General features: G+C 35.0%; 1 long non-coding RNA gene across 4 annotated transcripts in view; it reads right to left on the bottom strand.

Annotated features, from left to right (window-relative positions):
• Window positions 1-20,724, bottom strand: part of LOC112665096 (uncharacterized) — a 137,361-nt gene that overhangs the window by 44,323 nt on the left and 72,314 nt on the right. For 3 of the 4 annotated variants that reach the window (XR_007403263.1, XR_003140214.3, XR_003140213.3), the window contains one exon: window positions 16,239-16,371. The exons of the other annotated variant lie outside the window; for it this stretch is intronic. This is a non-coding gene — a long non-coding RNA (uncharacterized LOC112665096). The remainder of the gene's footprint in view (window positions 1-16,238; window positions 16,372-20,724) is intronic. 4 annotated transcript variants of the gene reach the window in all.

The following is a 20,724-nucleotide window of genomic DNA, read 5'->3' as shown; positions in this document are numbered from 1 at the left end:
ATAGATTAAAGTTGAAAAGAATTAGTGACCTAGAATACAGACCTTAAAATGTTAAAAATTCAACTCAGAAAGACACAGAGAGAGAAAATATGAAAGAGAAATTAGGAGCCAGAGTATAGAGTGCATAGAGCCAACAAATGTCCAATTGTAATTATAAAAGAAGCAAGAATGAGAATAAGCCAATATTTAATGACATTATGTTTGAGAATTTTCCAGACCCATTGAAGAACACCAATTCCCAGATCCAAGAAGTCTAGTATATTCCAAAAAGAATAAATAAAAAATAACTTCACACAAAACTATATCATAGTGAGATAATGAACATGAAAGAAAATTAGTCCTTAAATTAAGTATAGAGAAAGATCACCAGAATATCAATAGAGAGATGACTCATTTCATGTTAGTATATATGGAGATCAGAATACAATGCAGTATCTTGGAATGCTTTGCCCAGTAAAATTGTTTTTCAACAAGGAGGAGAAAATATAGTTTTGTATAATGAAACTTGGGGGTTATTACCAACTTATCTTCACCACAGAAATTCTAAAAGAAGTAAAATGAAATACAAGAAGAAGTAGTAAGCAAAGAAATAATGAGTTAATCTAAATAAATAGTATGTAAATAATAATGTTTAATTTGTAGGAGTACAAAACTAAGAAATGGAACAAGAGTAAAATATAAATTTAAAGATGAAGTAAGCCAAGATAAGTACTTAAAGACTTTGCTACTCAAAGCACGGTCCAGGTACCTTAGCATTGGCATCACTCAGGAATTTATTAGAAATGCAGAATCTCAGGCTCCAATTCAGGTTGCTTGCATTTTAACAAGATCCTCGGGTGATCCAAATATACATCAGAGGGATGCCGGGTGGCTCAGCGGTTTGGCGCCTGCCTTCAGCCCAGGGCATGATCCCGGAGTCCCGAGATGGGAGTCCCACATCGGGCTCCTTGCATGGAACCTCTTTCTCCCACTGTCTGTCTGTCTGTCTCTCTCTGTCTCTCATGAATAAATAAAATATTTAAAAATATATATATACATCAGAATTTGAGAATCTACTTGAAGTATTTAGAATTTGTCAATTATGAATTATTTTAAAAAACTAATTAGAGTACTAAAAGTACCAACATAGAGCATCATTTACAAATAGTAGATAGAAAAATGATGAAATGAGAGAAAAAACTTAAATAAACTGGTCACTCTGTATGGTCAGGGGATTCTGTACTAAAAATGCTCTTAGATCATAAGCTTAAAACAACAACTTTGTTTTTCTTGCACATCTTTGTGCCTTGAAAGGGGACCCAAGGAAACTAGAGTGAAGCAATTTCATATATATTCGGGTCTACATCAATAGTCTGACAATTTGTGTTCTGATTATTACTTTTGGCACAGATCTGTTGACAACAAATTCTCTTTTTGATTTTCTTATTCCTTACTTTTGGAGTATATTGACTTGAACACAAAATTTTAGGTTTTCAGTTATTTTCTTTAAGCACTGTTAAAGATGCTAATCCATCATCTTCTAGTTTCCATCATTTCTGATGAGAATTTAAATGTTAGTCTTTTTGTTCGTTTGAAGGCAAAATATCTTTTTCTTTTGACCACTTTTAAGATTTTCTTTTGTTTTTAGTAGTTTTAACATGTTATACATATTTTAAAAAATTAGCCAATTTAGGGTTTGTAATTTTTCTTGAATTTTGTGTCTTGATGGTTTTCATCAGTTCAGGATAATTGTTGGCCAGTATCTCTTCAAATTTTGCTTTCCTCATAATCCTTTTCCCTATTCTTCTAGGACTTCAGATGTATATACGCCAGATTTTTTCACCATACCCCACATGTCTTTAATGCATTTTTAGCTATCTAACATCTTTTTTTCCTTTGCATTAATTTGGATATTTTATCATAATCTATCTTTTAATTAATTTATCCTCTCTTCTATAATGAATCTTTTATTTTTTAATTTATTTTTGTTTTTTAATTTTTTTATGATGAATCTTTTAAATCTCTATTCTTAGTTCTTAATTTTCTTTTATGTACTTTTCAGTTCTAGAATTTCCATTATTTAATATGTCCTAGTTCCCTAAGGAAATTCTTACTCTTGACATTTTTTTAACACCGTAATCACTATACCATAAAAGTAAATGTGAAATAATAAATGGATCACCTGTTAGTCTGATTCTATTGTCTGTATTTCTTCTTGGTTTTGGTCATTTGGTCCTATTTCTTGACATGCTTGATTATTTTTATTTAATGGCAGACATTGTGAATAAAAAAAAATTGTAGACATAATTTGAGATTTGACTGACTTATCTTCCTCCAAAGGACAGAGTTTTATGCTCTAGTAAGCATTTAGAATAGGTACAGATCACCATAATCCAGTCTGTCATTGACAAAACTCAATTCCTCTGTGTGTGTGTGTGTGTGTGTATGTGTGTGTGAGAGAGAGACAGACAGACAGAGAGAGAGACAGAGAAAGAGAGAGAGAGAGAGATGATCTATTTCCAGTTTGCTTCTAGTCCTAGTGTGTACTCCCTTTAGAGGTCCTAACTGGCAGGATGAGGCTTTTACCATGAATGATCCCATTTCCTTGGTATATGGAATCCAATTTTTATCTCCTCCGTCCCAGGAGATTGCCAAATGCTCTGCTCGTTTAGCTGTCGCTTACTGCACAACCTTTTAGGCTATTGGCCCCATGCCGAGAACAGCACATATCTTGAGTAGAAAGCAATGCAAAATTTTGGATTAACTTCAATGCACTTAGCTTCTTACTGGGTTCTGTCCCAGCTGGTCAGTCCCGGCTGCTCTATGGGTCCTCCAGTGCCTACATGCTATTTTTTTTCCAGCTTGTCTAGATGTTATTGGGGGAATGTTGGTCTGCAGTAAGATATTCCATCATTAATGGGAAACAGAACTCCAAATTCCAACATTTAATTTAGAATCTTAAAAGCACTCACTTAGGAGAGGAAAATAAAAATGTATTTTGTACAAAGAACATTAGGTGTCCCAAAATTTTTTAAAAATAGTTTATTTACTTATTTGAGAGAGCTCAAGAGTGAGAGAAATCACACAGGGAGAGGGAGAAGCAGATTTGCCACTGAGCAGGAAGCCTGACTCAGGGCTTGATCCCAGGAGCTCCAGATCATGACCTGAGCCAAAGACAGAGACTTAACCAACTGAGCCACCCAGGTGCCCCAAGTGCCCCAACATTTTGTAAGAATAAATAAATGAATAAAGTACTCTTCCAAAATTAAAAAAAGGAGAAAAAACAGCAAAGTGCTAGATGCCTTACTATGTGCTATTTATGTATTGTTTCATTTATTATTTATAATAACACTATGAATAAGATATTATTATTACCCCATCTCATGATAAGACCAATAAGATATAGAAAAGCTAACTCACTTGCATAAGGTCACATAAACCATGGAACCTATAAGCTGAGAACCAATACTGTATATCTCCTCAAATTAAAATATATAAAAAAAATAGTGTAACCAGAAGAAATAAGGAAATCTGAAGAAATTAAGAACATCTATTAAACATTGACACTTGGAAGCATCTTTTTTAAAGGACAGTTTTAGAGACAAAAATTTACATCTGTTTTTCTAGAAGTCCAATCATGCTATTTGAGTCTACCATTAAGAATATTTAAATAATCATGATATTGTAGATTCTGTTTGGTAGATTTCAAATTTTAGAATCAACCTCTTGACAAAGTGTATTATTGTCACAGAACCACATGTAACATTTGTTTAGTGTTTTTTGACTTCTAGGCACAGTGCTAAGCACTTTATATAGATTGAACAATTTAGTCCTCACAGTTACTTATGAAAGAGGTACTATTATTACCCCCAATTACGCATGCGGAATTTGAAGTTTTGACAGGCAAAGCATCTTTTTCAAGATTACATAACTAACTAGGAAAAAAAAAGATTACATAGCTAATAAGTAAATAAGTGATGAAATGCAGTTTGAACTCTGGGAGCTTACTTTTAAGTAGGTCCCCTCCCACAAATAAAGTTAAAAACAAGAAAATGCCCAATAAAAAATAGGAAGGTGCAGAGAAAAGAGGAGGTGGGAAGTAGTCTGAGTGTGCAAAGTTCCTCATCTTTTATGGAGGGACATCAAGAGATACTGTATAAAGATAACTTTAGAAGTAGAAATAGGGGGACACCTGGGTGGCTCAGCAGTTGGGCGTCTGCCTTTGGCTCAGGGTGTGATCCTGGAGTCCCGGGGTTGAGTCCCACATCAGGCTCCCTGCATGGAGCCTGCTTCTCCCTCTCCCTCTGTCTCTGCCTCTCTCTCTCTCTTATGAATAAATAAATAAAATCTTAAAAAAAGAAGTATAAATAGAAGTATGTCATTTAAAATTATAATGCTACCAATCAAAGAAAGTAAAAATGGAAACTAAGATTGGTGGCCATTGGAGTATCAGATGAAGGAGAAAGGTAGATAAATAAGAGACTTTATCATTCCATTTTAGATCTTTCTCATTTGTTTTCTTCATATGTATGCATTATAAATAGAAACTAAGCTATATATAAAAAGATAAATTATACTATAATGATGTTGGAGGGATTATATTCCACAGAGAGCATATGTTTTTGATTGTTCTTGGTCACATGGCAAACAAGTTTCCTGCGGACAAAGCCTTTGATACGTGGAAGAGTCTCCATAAGACTTTCTAATTCTAGCCCAGTGTTAAAAAGCCCATACACCCCAATAAAGAAGTCATATTAAACCATAGCTGCCTTACCATTATGAAGATTATATTTTGGCCTTGAAATTTCACTCTTTTTGTTCTTATTTCTAATCTGTTCAAAATGTGAATGGAAAGAAGTGTGCTTTTCCTCTGGGTCCCTAGGCACACTTCAAAATTTAACAAGAAAAATAAGCATAAAGTTGAAAGAGGAATAGCACTAAATCATTTTACAATTTCTTAGCATATCTAAAAGATCATAGGATATTTGGAACCATTTGACACCTTTCCTGGACTCAAATGTAACAGTTTTAGGTGGAGTGAGAGCAAATTTGGAATTTGAAAAATGATCAAAACTGTGTTTCAGTTTTTTTTAATCATTCTGTATCTCTCAAATTATGATTGGATAAACATAGAAAATGTCTTGTGCACTTTTACACAAAGTATAACCTTCCAGGGTGAAGGTTGCAGGATTATCACACTAAACCCTGTCTGGGGAGAACACTTGCAAAATGACAATTCGTTTGAGAAGCTTGCCGCTTTTTCACAGCCCAGTCACAGCTTCATTCATCCTCCTATCACAGGAGCAAGTCTTCTACATTTTCGTGAGCTGCTTCCCAGAGGAACACAAGGGGTGAGGAATCACCTTGGAATACCATAGGTGCCAAACCAAAGAGAATCTGGAGCTCCTGTTGTTTTTCATGAACATGTGCTCCCTCTTTCCACATTTCCTACTCTTTGCCAAGGTGCTGAGAAATGGTAAAGCTGGGACGGGCTGGCTCCAAGCAATCTGGCTTGACAGCCCAGAACCTACACTTAGGATGTGCATTTTACCCAACAGCTGTTTCTGCTTCACTCTAATTTGTTCAGGATTTGGTTGGGACCCTAGAGTTCACCTTCTGCAAAATATTTGTTAATTTTTGTTTTTAGCTGAGAAAATACCTTTTTCCCTCCCAAAATGAGAACAATTTGCTCTGGGATTGAAGATGGATTTGTATTATAGTTGCAGTGGAGATTTGTTCAATTGCTTCATAGCCACATACCCAACACTCACTAATTCCTTTTAACAAGAAAATGGTAAACAGGTGGAGTTGAAATCATAGATAAATAAAGAGTCCTCTCCAATTCATTCAGTTAGGTCTTTGTAAAAGGAATCCTACCCAGCTGGCAGCACACACACTTACACAAACGGAATATTTTTGAAAAAACAGCATTGGGAATGGTAGACATGATAACATGCTCCTGAAATTTACTGTGTAGACAAGACTTCAAAACAATCAGCATCATTTTGCTAATTGCTAAAACTCCTTTCCAGATATGACCACCTTCAGTTAAAAACTTTTTTTTTTAATTAAACCACCTCAATCTATTTGCTTTGGTCTTATAACAAAACCTTTACCATTGTCAGTAGCAACAATTACAGGCTTGTAAAACAGTAATTTATTTTTTTCCCAACGATAGTAAAGGCTTTTCTAAGCCTAACAAACAAAGTCTCGTATCTGACACCAACTTCTCTAAAAGATATAGCTTTTTCTTCCTTGAAGAGTATTTATTTTTCAATATTCTAAAGAAAACATAGCTAGACTAATGGCTAAGAAGATCCTATGCAGCTTATTAGTCCTAAAAATATCCAATGAGATCTTTCATGAGAGCCATGAAATCAAATAAGACCATTTAATTTGCTTTATCACTACATTCAGCGCCAATTTGCTATTTGTAAAAAATGACCTAATCTTCTGGATTGAGTAATAATTTACAAACAGATACAAACATATTCACATCTACACAGAAATAATCACAGATAAAGCACATTATAGCTGTTTTCTTCCTTGTCAACTGTTTAGCCGTAGTAGTGTTTGTTTATATTTGTTTGTTGTAACTCTGTTCCTCGAAATATTTTAAAAAATTATCTAGGGCAAGATTCAATTATTTGTTTATTTATTTATTTTAAAGATTTTATTTATTTATTCATGAAAGACACAGAAAGAGAGAGGCAGAGACATAGGCAGAGGGAGAAGCAGGCTCCACACAGGATGCCCAATGTGGGACCCGATCCTGGGACTCCAGGATCATGCCCTGAGTGAAAAGCAGATGCTCAACCACTGAGCCATCCAGGCATCCCATGATTTAATTTTTTAATAACACTGAAACAAGATTAATTAGAGCTTTTATAAAATAAAGAACATGCTATAATGAAATCTTTCATTGTCCTAATAAGATTTAAAAAAAAATTCAAATGCCTCCCTCGTTTGTTTCCAGCAGATCTTTAGAGGATTGTTTTCAACACTTTGGACCTGGACTTAGGGTAAGAAATGTATGTTATGCTTCTCTCTGCTATCAAAACGGAAACCAAAGTTTTATGGAATCATACTTCTCTTTTCTATCATTCTGATCTTTTGTATACCAACTAACTCTGGCTTACTTTTATGTTGTTGTTTTTATTGTTGTTTTTAAATCCTGGCAACTACTTGCAGTTTGAAAAATCCTGCCCAGCAGAAACTTACCTTTGTTCTACTTCCCCTAGATTGAATATTTAAGTCACCCTACCTATCTCAATCTATTCTTTCTTCAGATCCTAAATGACTCTGCCAAAACCAATAGGCTAAGCAGCAAGATTTTATGGGGCCTCACTGTCTCCTTGACATCAAAATTCTAAACTGGTGTCCCAAAGTTGATCATGTCCATCTTTAGCCACATTTGGCATTGTCAGGGCCCACCCATTCATTCTACTTATAACCATGTGATGTCTGTATTCTATGCTGAATCATAATTTCTATTGAGTGAGAAGCTATACTTAATTTGGCATAAATTATCCTCTCCTTCCCTCTTACCACTCTGCTAACATAGTCTTATCAATCCAGGAGGTACTATGTATGCTAAAATTATAAAAAGTTACTTGAGAAAACTTTAAAAATGATACCAAGGCATCTCAAATATATCAACATATTTCTAACTTATATCTTCAACTGAATAATATCTAGTTCAGTCTGCTCCCACAAATCCAATTTGACAATTCGTAAGATTTCATTTTCCAATCTATTCAATCTCCAACAAAACAGACCTGGTTTCACTTTGAATTAAATGCTTCCAAACTTCCAGTTCTGTCTCTTCCTAGGCAGATACTTCCTAGACAGACAGGTGTAAGACTAGGACACCCTGAGTCCAACATCATATCATCAGTACAGAACTTGCTGGCCCAGGTGCTGACACAACTGAAGAGAAGATCCTGGGCTTCACATTCCATGTCATTTTGTTTCCTTATGCCCCAAACTTGCCCTTTGCTAATTTCCATTCTTTTATATCTTTTATTTTTTAAATTAAAAAAAATATTTTAACATGTGAAACATGGTGCTTTGAAATTTGATCAAATCAATAGTGAAATAATTGTTATAATCAAGCCAACTAACACATCTACTCACATAGTTACAATCTTGTGTGTACATGTATGCATGAGTGTGTATTAGGAGAGCACCTGAAATCTACTCTTAGCAAATTTCCAGTGTTCAATATGATATTATTTTTTTTAAGATTTATTTATTTATTTATTTATTTATATAGACAGAGAGAAAGAGAGAGACACAGGCAGAGGGAGAAGCAGGCTCCATGCTGGGAGCCCAACGTGGGATTTGATCCCAGGACTCTTAGGATTGCGCCCTGGGCCAAAGGCAGGTGCCAAACCGCTGAGCCACCCAGGGATCCCCTCAATATGATATTATTAACTATAATCATCACGCTGTACATTAAATCTCTAGACTTATTCATTCTACATAACTATAACTTTGTACCCATTTCTCCCACCTTCTCAAAGCTGGTAACCACCACTCTACTTGCTGTATTCAACATTTTTAGATTCCAAATATAAGTGAGATAATGTAGTGCTTTTATTTCTTTATCTGGCTTATTTTGCAAAGCAAGCATACTCTGCAGGTTCATCTATGTTGTTGCAAATGGCAAGATCTCCTTCTTTTAGAAGGCTGAATAATACTCAAATATATACATACATACTGCAGTTTCTTTATCCATTTATTTGTTGATGGATACGATACATAGGTTGCTTCCACATATTGGCTATTATAAACAATTCTACAATGAAAATGGAGGTGCAGATACCTCTTCAAGATACTGATTTCACTTCCTTTAATTACATACTCAGAAGAGGGATTGCTGGATCAGATGGTAGTTCTATTTTTGGTTTTTGAGGTACTCCATAGTCTCTTCAGTAGTAGCTGCACCAATTTACATTCCCACCACGTGTATTTTTGCTTTTGTTACCTAAGCTTTTGCCGTCATACCCCAAAAAAAGGAGCTTTTCCCTCTTTTTTCCTACGAATTTTATGGTTTCAGGTCTTATGTTTAAATCTTTAATCTATTATGAGTTTATGTAAGTATATAATAAGGGTCAAATTTCATTTGCTGCATATGGATATCCAGTTTTCCTAGCATCATTTAATAAAGAGGCTATTCTGTCCCCATTCCTGGCTTTTGGTTCCTTGTAGAGTTAATTGGCTCTTAGTGGCTGCATGGTTTTCTTTTCTTTTCATTCGGTGAAGCGCCCAACTCTTGATGTCTGCCCAGATCATGATCTCGGAGTTGTGAGATCAAGTCCTACATTGGGCTCCATGCTGCTGTGGAGTCTCCTTGAGGTTCTCTCTCTCCCTCTGCCTCTGCACCTCTGCCCAGTCACACACTCTCTCTAAAAATAAATAAAACCTTAAAAAAAAAGAAAATTAGTTGACCACATATGCACAGGTTTCTGGGGCTCTCAATTCTGTTCCATTGGTACATGTGTCTGTATTTATGCCAGTACCATACTGTTTGATTAATACAGTTTTGTAATATAATTTGAAATCAAGAAGAGTGTCTCCTCTCTCAAGGTTGTTTTGGTTATTCAGGATATTTGTGACTTCGGACAAATTTTAGAACTAGTTTTTTCATCTTTTTATGTGAAATATAACATTGGAATTTTGATAGGGATTGCAATGAATCTGTAATTCACTTTGGGTAGTATGGGCATTTAACAATATTAGTTCCTCCAATCAATGAACATGAGGTATCTTTCCATTTATGTGTGTCTTCTTCATTTTCTATCATCACTGTTTTATAGTTTTCAGTATATAGATCTTTCACTTTCTGGCTAAATTTATTCCATTTTTTTTAAAAGTCACTTTTCCAGCTTTTATTTATTTTTTTAATTTTTATTTATTTATGATAGTCACACACACAGAGAGAGAGAGGCAGAGACATAGGCAGAGAGAGAAGCAGGCTCCATGCAGGGAGCCCAACGTGGGACTCGATCCTGGGTCTCCAGGATCGCGCCCTGGGCCAAAGGCAGGCGCTAAACCGCTGCGCCACCCAGGGTTCCTGGCTAAATTTATTCCTAAGTACTTTATCCTTTTTGATGCTATTGTAAATAGGATTGTTTTCCTATTTCCTTTTTGGATAAATAATTGTTGGTGTAAAGAAGTGCAAATGAAGGATGCCTGGGTGGCTCCGTGGCTAAGCATCTGCCCTTGGCTCAGGGCATGATCCCGGGGTCCTGGGATTAAGTCCTGTACCAGACTCCCTGTGAGGACCCTGCTTCTCCCTGTGCCTGTGTCTCTCCCTCTCTCTCTCTGTCTCACATGAATAAATAAACAAAATCTTTAAAAAAACAGTGCAACTGATTTTTGTATGTTGATTTTGTATACTGCAACTTTACTGAGTTTCTTAATTAGTTCAGTTTTTTTTTTTTTTTTTTCCTGTGAAGTTTTAGGCTCTTCCAGAGCCTTCTAAATTATGTCTGGCATTGATGGAGGCTTAGTCAGTGTTCATTTAATTTTATCAAACCAGACCATTAGTCATTCAAATTAATGTTGAAATGTACTATCTATGTTCTTTTGAACTATTTGGTAAGTCGTAAAGAGTAAAAATCTTTGTTGGTGTTTGTGACTTGTTTGCCTATACTCATCCATTAGACCACGTGTCATTTCTGTCTTTTCAAAATTATAAAAGTCAGAGGGCACAGAATGAGGATATTATTATTTCTACAGACATCTTATTTATCCATATCCAGTGAAGCATCTATGTTAATCAAATGGTAATGAATAAAGACTAGATTTAGAAAACATGAAACGAAAAAAAAAAAAAAGAAAACATGAAATGATCATCTCAAGCCGGAAAGATCAAAAGCTTGGGTCTCTGCAGTCCCAAGCATGACCTAACACTGACCTCCATGCTTAGAAAGACTTCTTATTCTGCTACTCATTAATTTCTGTCAAACAATGGAGGAATATCTAGGTATATTATGGTATGCTTGCATAATACAAAAGTTTGTGGTTTTGTGACATGCATTTGCAATGCCATTTAATGTTATGGGAAGGTATTTATACTAATTATATTAAGTGAAAAGTCAAAATATTTTCTTTTTCATACCATATGATCTGAATAGTGCAAAAGGAAAAAAGTTGACATAAGAAATTATTGGAATGAAATATAATAAATGTTAATCAGTAATTTTATTCTGTTTATTTATACCTTATGTGTAACCCCAATTTTCTTCAAATGAATACATCTTGTTTTTATAGTCATATAAAAATATAAATTTGAGGAAAAAAAATTCATGTGTAGGATTCACTAGAGCTGTGAAAAATGGCAAAATATTCATCCATGGACTTACATTGTTCAGCCAGTAGGAGAGTAGCCTGTTATTCCTAAGGGGATGGCAGTAATCTTATGTTCTGTGTTTCAGACAACAGACAGCATGGGAGAGCCCTGAAGGAAATGGGCTGGAGGTAGGAACAGGGCTGGTTAATGCCTGGCTGCAGTTTAGAGTTGAAGGAGGAAAACCCTTATCTGTTCCTAACCTGCCCCATAGTTGTAACCACTTACCCCTACCACATCACTCCTACCACATCACATCACTCCAACCACTTAATCCTACCATGTCACATTACTCTCACTTCTCCATCCTTCATAGGCAGCAGGCATGAAAACCAACTTTATGAGTTACCTCTCCAAAGAGTAGTCATCTTAAATAAGAACCAAGGTCTGAATCTACACTAATGAAGGTCAGAAGACAGAATTGCAGGGGTCAGTGATCAATCACACTCAAATACTTATTGAAAAGTTTGCTATGTGCCAGACATCCACCAAGATGAGAGATTCAATAAAACTCCCTGAAAGAACTCATACTTTGTTGGTATAAATGAAGTTTTTGTTCCAGGAGCTGAGGACATACCAGAAAACAAAATAAGGCACCTGCTGTCAAGAAGCTTGTACTACATCAATCTCAGTCCTGTGAAGGCTACACTCATCAGTATGAGAGCTTCAGTTTAGGTTTTGGTAAAGCAAAGTTGTAATTTTATGAGTATAGTTTGATTATATATAAGCAGTGGCCATGTTTAAGTGAGGTTAGCTAATTTTATAGAAGAGAGAAACCGCAATTTTAATGGAATGATCAGAGAAGTTTTTAAACTTACACTAATATTCCTTTGGTCATGACTGGAGAAGCCAAAGTTCAAGACTGAGAAGCATCTGAAATGTTTTCCTAGGCAGCCAATCTGTTTAAGAGACTTCTCACAGTCATTAAAGTAAACATCAAATTCTCCATACCACACCCTCAAAACTGGCAGAGAACCCCAAGCCAGGCCCAGTAGGGCTTGACCCCTGAAAATGATGCTGTTTAAGCCCTATGATATAAAAAATGCCTCTCAGGCCAGACTCGTTTGTCAGATCTCTCAACATGGGCGTACTTAACCTATGGTCTTACTTACATAAACTATTTCATTTAAGAAGCCAAACTAAATGGAAACAGGAATGTTCTGTCTGTGTTTGTGCATGTGTGGTATGCACGTGTATATGGGATGTGTGTGTGTGTGTGTGTGTGTGTGTGTGGTATGTGAGAATGTGTGGGTGTGTGCAGTGAGGACCTAACTCATACTTATCCATGGCTCCATGTCTATCCGTGACAGGCTTATGGGTACTGCCATAACTAATGGAGTAACTCCCAATTCCATGAGATACCCAAGAAGAAGAAGAAAAAAAAAAAAAAAAAACTCTCAGTAGGCCAAGAAAAACAGCTACAGGAGAGGACAGAAGAAGTTTTAGAGCAGTTAGTGGTATAGGAAGTAGTAGAGGGAAAGAAGATGATGTTGTTCCCAATAGTAAGTCAATCCATTTCCCTCACCAGTAGGTGTTTTTCTTTAGCAACCATGCATTTTGGGCAGAACAGTAAGAAGCCACAGAAAGGGTAAATAGCCAAAAATGCTTGACTCCATTATGCTAAAAAATAGTAATAAAGGTCTGGAATGCCCAGAATTTTCTGCCTTTAAGTCCTGTTGAAACTTCTTAAATTTGTCTTCTGAATTTTGGTGTTCTCACTAGGCTAAAGCACAGAGAATGCAGGACCAGGATGTTATTAATCACTTTAGCTACTATATAATGGTTTTGAGAGATTAACATATGCCAGGTCCTCTGCTAAGGACATATTATCTTGTGTTTTAGATACTATCACTGGGCCCACTTTTATATGTGAGCAAATAAAAAGTAGAATTTGAGAATCTGCTCAAAATTAAGAGGTATGTAGAATCAGAGGTGGAATTCAAATCCCTAGACTGACTTCCTACACATTCCTGAGCATGAAAATGCACACAGTGGGTAGTTAATAAAGGACTGAATGCTGTCTAGAAACATGAGATGGTAATGGATTCACCTGCTTCACATTCTAAATTGTACACTCTGAGAGTGGGTCAGTGCACACTGTGATCACAGCAGAACAGAGCCTACACGATTCATGGCAGAAACACTGCACTAGGACCAAGAGCCTGAGCTCTGGATCTGGATTCTAGTCCAGCCATTGGTTCCCTGTGTGGCTTGGCAAAAGCCAATTTCTATCTTAGGGCTTCCATTTCCTTATCTAGCAAACAAAAGAAATTTCATTTTATCCCATTAGTCTGTGCAGAGGACCAGAGGAATAAATACAACTGAAGGTGCTTCATATAACTCACTTGAGAGGTAGCACCAATGAGGAACATGTCTTGACACTGGAGCTGTCTTCATAATTATTCTTTGTTTTCTACCACTGAGGAGCTCAAATAATACTACTATTATTTTAAGTAAAAATACAACAAATTCATCAGATGTGCTGGGGGGGAAAATGTGCCAGTGAAATACTGGCAGGTCAGACGGAAAGTAGAATCTGACTCATCATCCCTTTCAGAAGAATCTCCAAATGCTCTCTCCCAGCTTCCAGGACCTCTCCCAATGCTCTTCCATAGACTTCATGCTCCAGTAATAACACATGCCATGTAGTCCCTCCAAAAGAGCAAGCTCTCTCAGATCTCTGATCCCTTCCACTTGTGGCTGAAACACTGATGTCCCAGCTGCTTCAGCATTTTGAAATTCAGTCCATGTATCACTACTGTCAGGAAACTTCTGCTCCTTCCTCAGTATTCAATATCACTCATACCATCACACAATTCCTGAGAATCCTTATCTCCATTCCTATCAAGTTCTTCAAAGACAAGCATGCTTCTTTCATCTGGTTATTCCCAGTACCTAGCTTAGAACGTGGAACTCCATAAGTATATGATGAACTTTTATTCAATTAAGGTAAATTAGTGTGTGTTCACAGTACCTTGTATGGTCAGGAGAACATAGAGGCTGACTAGTTTGATGTTGAACAAACGTCCCCAAGCATGAATTTTCATCACTTGCATCAATGATCTCTTACATTCATTTCATAATTAACCCAAAGGATCTCAATAATCTTGTTAGGTAGGAATCCTACACTACAAATGGAAACCATATTTTATTAAGTTGTCTCAATAGTGTTTATTGACTGACAACCTGACTGAATGAGTGAATGGATGGATGGACTTAACCATATCCATTTTTGTATCACCTTACAGAAACTAGGATGATGCTTGGGACATGTATTCTCAAATTACTTCTAGATGAATGAGTAATGTATTTTTCATTTTTTTAACTACCATAACTTACAAAGGATGTGGAATGTGGCTCTTTAAAATCCTTTCTCGAAAAAAATCTTTATTTGATGCATGAAAAAATTTAAAGACTCAAGAACTATCAAGTGAGAATCTGGCTACTTTTTCAGATTTAATAAACTTGTACAGCAGAGAGTCAAATATGAGTATATCTGCCAAATGTTCACATTTCTAAGTAAGAATCTGCTAGCAAAAGCATCATAAAAGTAGCACTCAGTAGCCGGTTAATCTCAGATTGTCATGATTATATGTGAGGTGACATATTAGTCAACTATGACCATAGTAGATTTCTTAAGCTGATACATTTAATGAAGAGTATATTCAGATTTAGAATAGTGATAGAAATGAATGACAGAAATATTGCATTATGTTAAATTATGCCACCTATTTTCCTTTGGGTACTAAAAGCACCCCTTCCAACCAATCTCCCTATCCCCAAGAGCCTACTTGGTGCCCATTAGAGTTCATGACATGTAATCTTCTCTGTAATTCTTCTCATATAAAAAGATTAGTCCTTAAAGACTAGTAGAGTCAGGCAAGTTTACCTCACCATGGCATTTTCCTGACCAAACAGTCAAACTATCTCTCTCTTCCAGGAAACTCATGATTAGCTTTTGTTTGGAGAAAGACAGGCTCTTCAGCCTACTTGGCTGAACAGTGCCTCACTCTCCCATTGGGGATCATGAGATGAGGTGAATAGGAAACTGGGTCTTCGAGGAACCCAGGTTCAAAGGTGAAGCCAAGGCAGGGCTTTGTGCATAGATACAGCTAGTCCCAAAAATATTGAGTCACATGACTTCTCAAAATAAAATTATCCAGGTTTGAAAACCAAAGGTGCATGACCCAGCACCTCAAAGATCTTGTATGAGTAAAAAAATAGTAATAATAACAAACACATATAAAAATTTATCATCCTGTAAACTTATACACAACTCTGATATAAACCAAATGAAATGAATAAAATATTAAAAATGGTGAAAGAATTCTTTATTCATTATAATTTGACTCTCAATTCTGATTTACTCTAATCATAATTTATTTTTTTATTTTTTAAAAGATTTTATTTATTTATTCATGAGAGACACAGAGAGAGAGAGAGATAGAGAGGCAGAGACACAGGCAGAGGGAGAAGCAGGCTTCATGCAGGGAACCTGATGTGGAACTCGATCCAGATCTCCAGAATCACACCCTGGGCTGAAGTCAGTGCTAAACCGCTGAGCCACCCGGGCTGCCCTCCAATCATAATTTATAAAAGAAAGCAGCACAGCTCACTAAGAATGAGAGACTAATAGGTTAACATTATGGCTATCAACCTTATAAAAGTTAGTAAATAATTTCAAAGGAAGAGTAGGCAATATGATAAAGTGCAGAGAACTGGACCATCTTCTATTGCTGGTATATCCTCTCAGTATGCTCAAATAAGATGAAAATAAATAAAGATAATAGGAAGGGGAAGGCAGAAACAACCCTAGATTCATCATCAGAAGTACAAAGAAATGTCCAAACACCAGGTAGGTTCTCAACAAATGATTTATATTAACTAATCTTACCCAGCTCACCTCCTTTCCCTTTTTCTTTCCTCTCCTCTGCCTATTTCTCCTTCATTATCATCATCATCATCATCATCATCATCATCATCACTGAAAACAGCAGGGGGAAATCCTCTGGGTCTCTTTATAGTGAAATTACCATCTATGAGAAATTCAAATATGGTTGTTAAGGAATAGAGAGACTTTTGGAAATTAAGAGGCATGTGATTGCCATGCCATGTTTAATATTTACTAATATGGTTTTCCTATTTTTTTTTAACATAACCTTGTATCTCACAAACAAAATCTCTGTTTTACCCACATTCACATTCACACACAATAAATCCTACAGTCTCTTTATCCCACTCCCAATTAATTTAGTTTTACTTAAAAAAATGATAATTTTACAGAGGTAAAATGAAGACTGTTTAAAATATTAGTATCAATTATTATTTTAAAATCAGATACTTTAAAAATCTTCCTTAAAGGGCCATGCTAGCTAACTCATCATAATTATATTCAGTAAAAGAGTGAGACTGAGGAGTAGAGGAAGCAGGAGAAGAGAGGAAAGAAATGCTCCATAAGATGTGTAAGTAGCCAGTATGGACCAAGCATTTTATATATATATTACCTAAGTTAGTACCCATGTTAAGAAGAGAATGTAGGCTCAGGCAGATTAAGTGACCATCTAGAAAGCAATATAGTTAGGAGCGGAATTGTTGTCTTCCTGACACCAAAACCTATGTTTCTTTGTGACTTTATCTTTTATGTTTATCCTCTTCTAGGACTCTTTTGTATGTAAATAAAGCAAAACACAAAAATAATTGTATACACTAAAATGTTACATCAATGCTATAATAGGAAGAAAAAACCTAGAATCAGGAAAATAAGTAAAAGGTATAACAATGAGAGAATCAATCATGGCACAACTCTAAAATGAGTAATGGTATGGTAATGGTTAAGTAGAGAAGTAAAGACAAATTAATTCATGAGAAAAATATGATGATACCTCTTATTAATTTGAGCACAAAAAAACTTCAACAAAATATCAGCAAATCAAACCCAACAATGAATCAAAAGAATTGCACACAATGAACAAATGGTATCTATTCCAGTTATAAAAGGATCTAAAGAAGTCAAATTATGTGATGTCAATTAATGCAAAAAAAAAATTAGACAAAATCCAAAACCCATTCATGATTAAAATAAAAACACCTCTCAGCAAGTTGAAAATAGAAAGGAACTATTTAACTTGATTTTTATAAAAAGCATATGCAAAAAATCCAATAGCTACCATTATATTTAATGCAAAAAGACAATGCTTTCCTCCTATGAACAAGAACAAAACAAGGCAAGGATGTCTGTCATCACAGCTCTTATTTAACATAGTACTAGAAGTCCTAGCAAGTGCAATGAGACCAGGAAGAGAAATAAAAAGCACACAGAATGGAGAGGAACTCCATTGGAGGATAGAGGAAATGGAGGGATAGAAGGAAACTATCCCTATTTGCTGACATGATTGTGTACTTAGAAAGTCATAAGAAACTTTTAAAAAAATTCTTAGGGGCATCTGGGTGGCTCAGTCAGCTGGGCATCTGCCTACAGTTCAGGTCATGATACCAGGGTCCTGGGATTAAGCCCTGCGTGGGGCTTTCTACTCAACCAGGAACCTGCTTCTCCCTCTTCCTCTCCCTCTGCCTGCTGCTCCACCAACTTGTGTGCTCTCTCTCTTACTCTCTCTCTCTGTCAAATAAATAATTAAAAATATCTATTAAATAGATAAAGTAACTTTAAAAATAAAAAATAAAATAAATTTTTAGAACAAATTAGTGAGTTTAGCAAGGTTACAGAAAAAAGCTTACAACGTATCTATATTAACAGTGAGTATGTGGAAACAGATTTAAAAACAATACCATTTACCATCCTCTAAAGAAAATGAAATACCTAGGTATAAATTTAACAAAATATGTATAGGACTTACATCTGAAAATTACAAAATGCTAATGAAATAAATTTTTTAAAGACCTAAGTAAATGGAAATGTATACTGTGTTCATTTATAGGAAGACTCAGAATAGTAGAGATGTCCATTCTTCTAAATTTAGCTAAAGACCTAATATAATTCCTAACAAAACCCCTTCAAGGTACTTTATAGACATATATAAGCTTATTTTAAAATTTATATGGGAAAGCAAAATGACTATAATACTTAGGACAATCCAAAAAAGAAGAAAACTGTGGGATTGATCACTCTATATTCAATATTAAGTTACTAATCAGCTATAATATTAGAGTAGTATTAGAGGAATGAAACATACAGATCAATAGACCCATACAAATATATCCAATTGATTCCTGATAAAATTGCAAAAGCAATTCAGTATAGGATGGAAGGCCTTTTCAAGAAATACAGCTGGAACAATTGGATATTCAAGTGAAAACACACACACACACACAAACAAAAACAAAAAACAACCCCTCCACACTTGCTATATAATTTCTTTCAAAATGGATCATGAACTTAAACATGTAAAGTGTAAATCTATACAAGTTGTAGAAAAAAACATAAGAGGAAATCTTCAAGATAAAAGGCTAGTCAGGGAGTTCTTAGACTCAATACCAAAAACATGATACACAAAGGAAGTATTGATGAATGGAACCTAAACAAAATTAAAAATGTTTGCTTTATGAAAGACCCTGTTAAGAGGATGAAAAGAAAAGCTACAGACTGGAGAAAATATGCAAATTATATATTTAACAAAGAACTAGTGTCATATATATACATATGTATATATTATGTATATTATGTTTATATATTATATAGACTCAATAGAATAGTTAAAAACAATCCAACTATGAAATGGGCAAATGGACATTTCACTGAAGGAGACAGAGATTAGCAAAACTCATTTTACAAGTATTATTCTTCAGAAGTAATAACTAGGCAACTCCAGTACATATTTTCATATCTATATTACTTTTCATACTTCCAACACAACAAAACATGAAAACAGCAATTGAAGTCCAAGTTCACACTGACAGTCAAAAAACAACCTAGAATGTTCATAGAAATATTCCCAAATGATTATTCCTAAACTTTAATTGGTGGATACAAGGAGTCTCCCTGGTTGAAAAATTACTGATATATATTTTTAATTATGTGAAAAGAAATCAAATTTTATCTTGAATGCATCTGTAATGTTTGTGCCTAAATATTACCATCTCTTAAAGTTGAAGAAGTCATATGGCTAAGCCCCTCTGGTTGAACTCTCAAAGACACTTAGCCCCTAATAGACACTGAAATGTAATAAGACTTGCCCAAGGAGCCAGTCTTATCCAATGAGGAGAAGAACAATGGCTAAGAAAGTTGTTGGAGCAATCCAAGCTCTAAGACAAAGACTTGTTCTTCCTGTGGGGTCCTTGGAATGCTTTCCATCACTCCCTGGGTATTCCTTTTGGATGATTTTCTTGGAAAAAATTCACATTGATCTTTGGTTTATTCCATTGCTTCTCTAAGAAGCCAAAGTTAAAAACTGACCTTGAGCTCAAGTAACTTCTAATGTGTCACATATGGAAGCAGGGAGATAAAGCTCTCTGTCTGTGGTTGAGAAAGAATAATTGTGCCAAAGCAGTGTTCTCCATAGCACTGATGATAATAATAATAATAACTCCACATACTACTAAAGTGCTTTATATTTACCAAGTGTTTTGATATATATTATAGTATTGGATTCTCATGAAAATGCTCTGAGGTAGGTGAGTAGATATTATTTATATTATCCTCATATGGAAATAATATCTGTGCCTTGTCTAAATTAAGCAACTGGCAAGTGTTGCAGATAACACTTGAACTTCAAATCTCATTTGTAACATTAAAGAAATTTCTAAAGATAAAAATAGATCATCTCAGCAGCCTATAGTAATTGATCCAAATTTTGTAAATGGTTAAGATTTGGTCTATGGGCATTTATATTTTACATACCAATTACAATTACAGTACTGTATTCTGCATTTATATATTTACTATATAATAAACTGATCAAGTCATGGGATAATTTTTATAATTATGTTGCAGTTCTGTGGTGTGAGGAAATATAATTTATTTCATCATTCTCCTATCTTGCATGATTTTTTTTCTTTAATCATTGACTTAGGATAAGTATTTAGGTCTCTGTGTCCTTGTTAAAGAGTTTGAAGATTCCACATTATTAATGCTACCAATTATCATATTCTCAAGTAAAATATAAAAATCTGCATTGAGATTAGCTGTATTTGCATATAAAACACAAGCTTATCACTAATTCCAATAGTTATCATTTTTAAGTTGGAATAAGTATAAAGGTAACTTCATTTATTTGCTTATTCAACAGCAAATTGGATCTTTTCAATAATTAGTCAACTCCGTTTCCTATCAAATACATTTTTTTATTCATTTATTAAGGTCTTGATACTTTTTCTTATATATTGAATGAGATACTTGATGATATAAATTAACCTTTTTCAGAATTGATAAAGTA

This window comes from Canis lupus, chromosome 17, assembly GCF_003254725.2.
Source record: "Canis lupus dingo isolate Sandy chromosome 17, ASM325472v2, whole genome shotgun sequence".
Taxonomy (NCBI): domain Eukaryota; kingdom Metazoa; phylum Chordata; class Mammalia; order Carnivora; family Canidae; genus Canis; species Canis lupus.
This window is presented reverse-complemented; position numbering and strand designations above follow the sequence as displayed.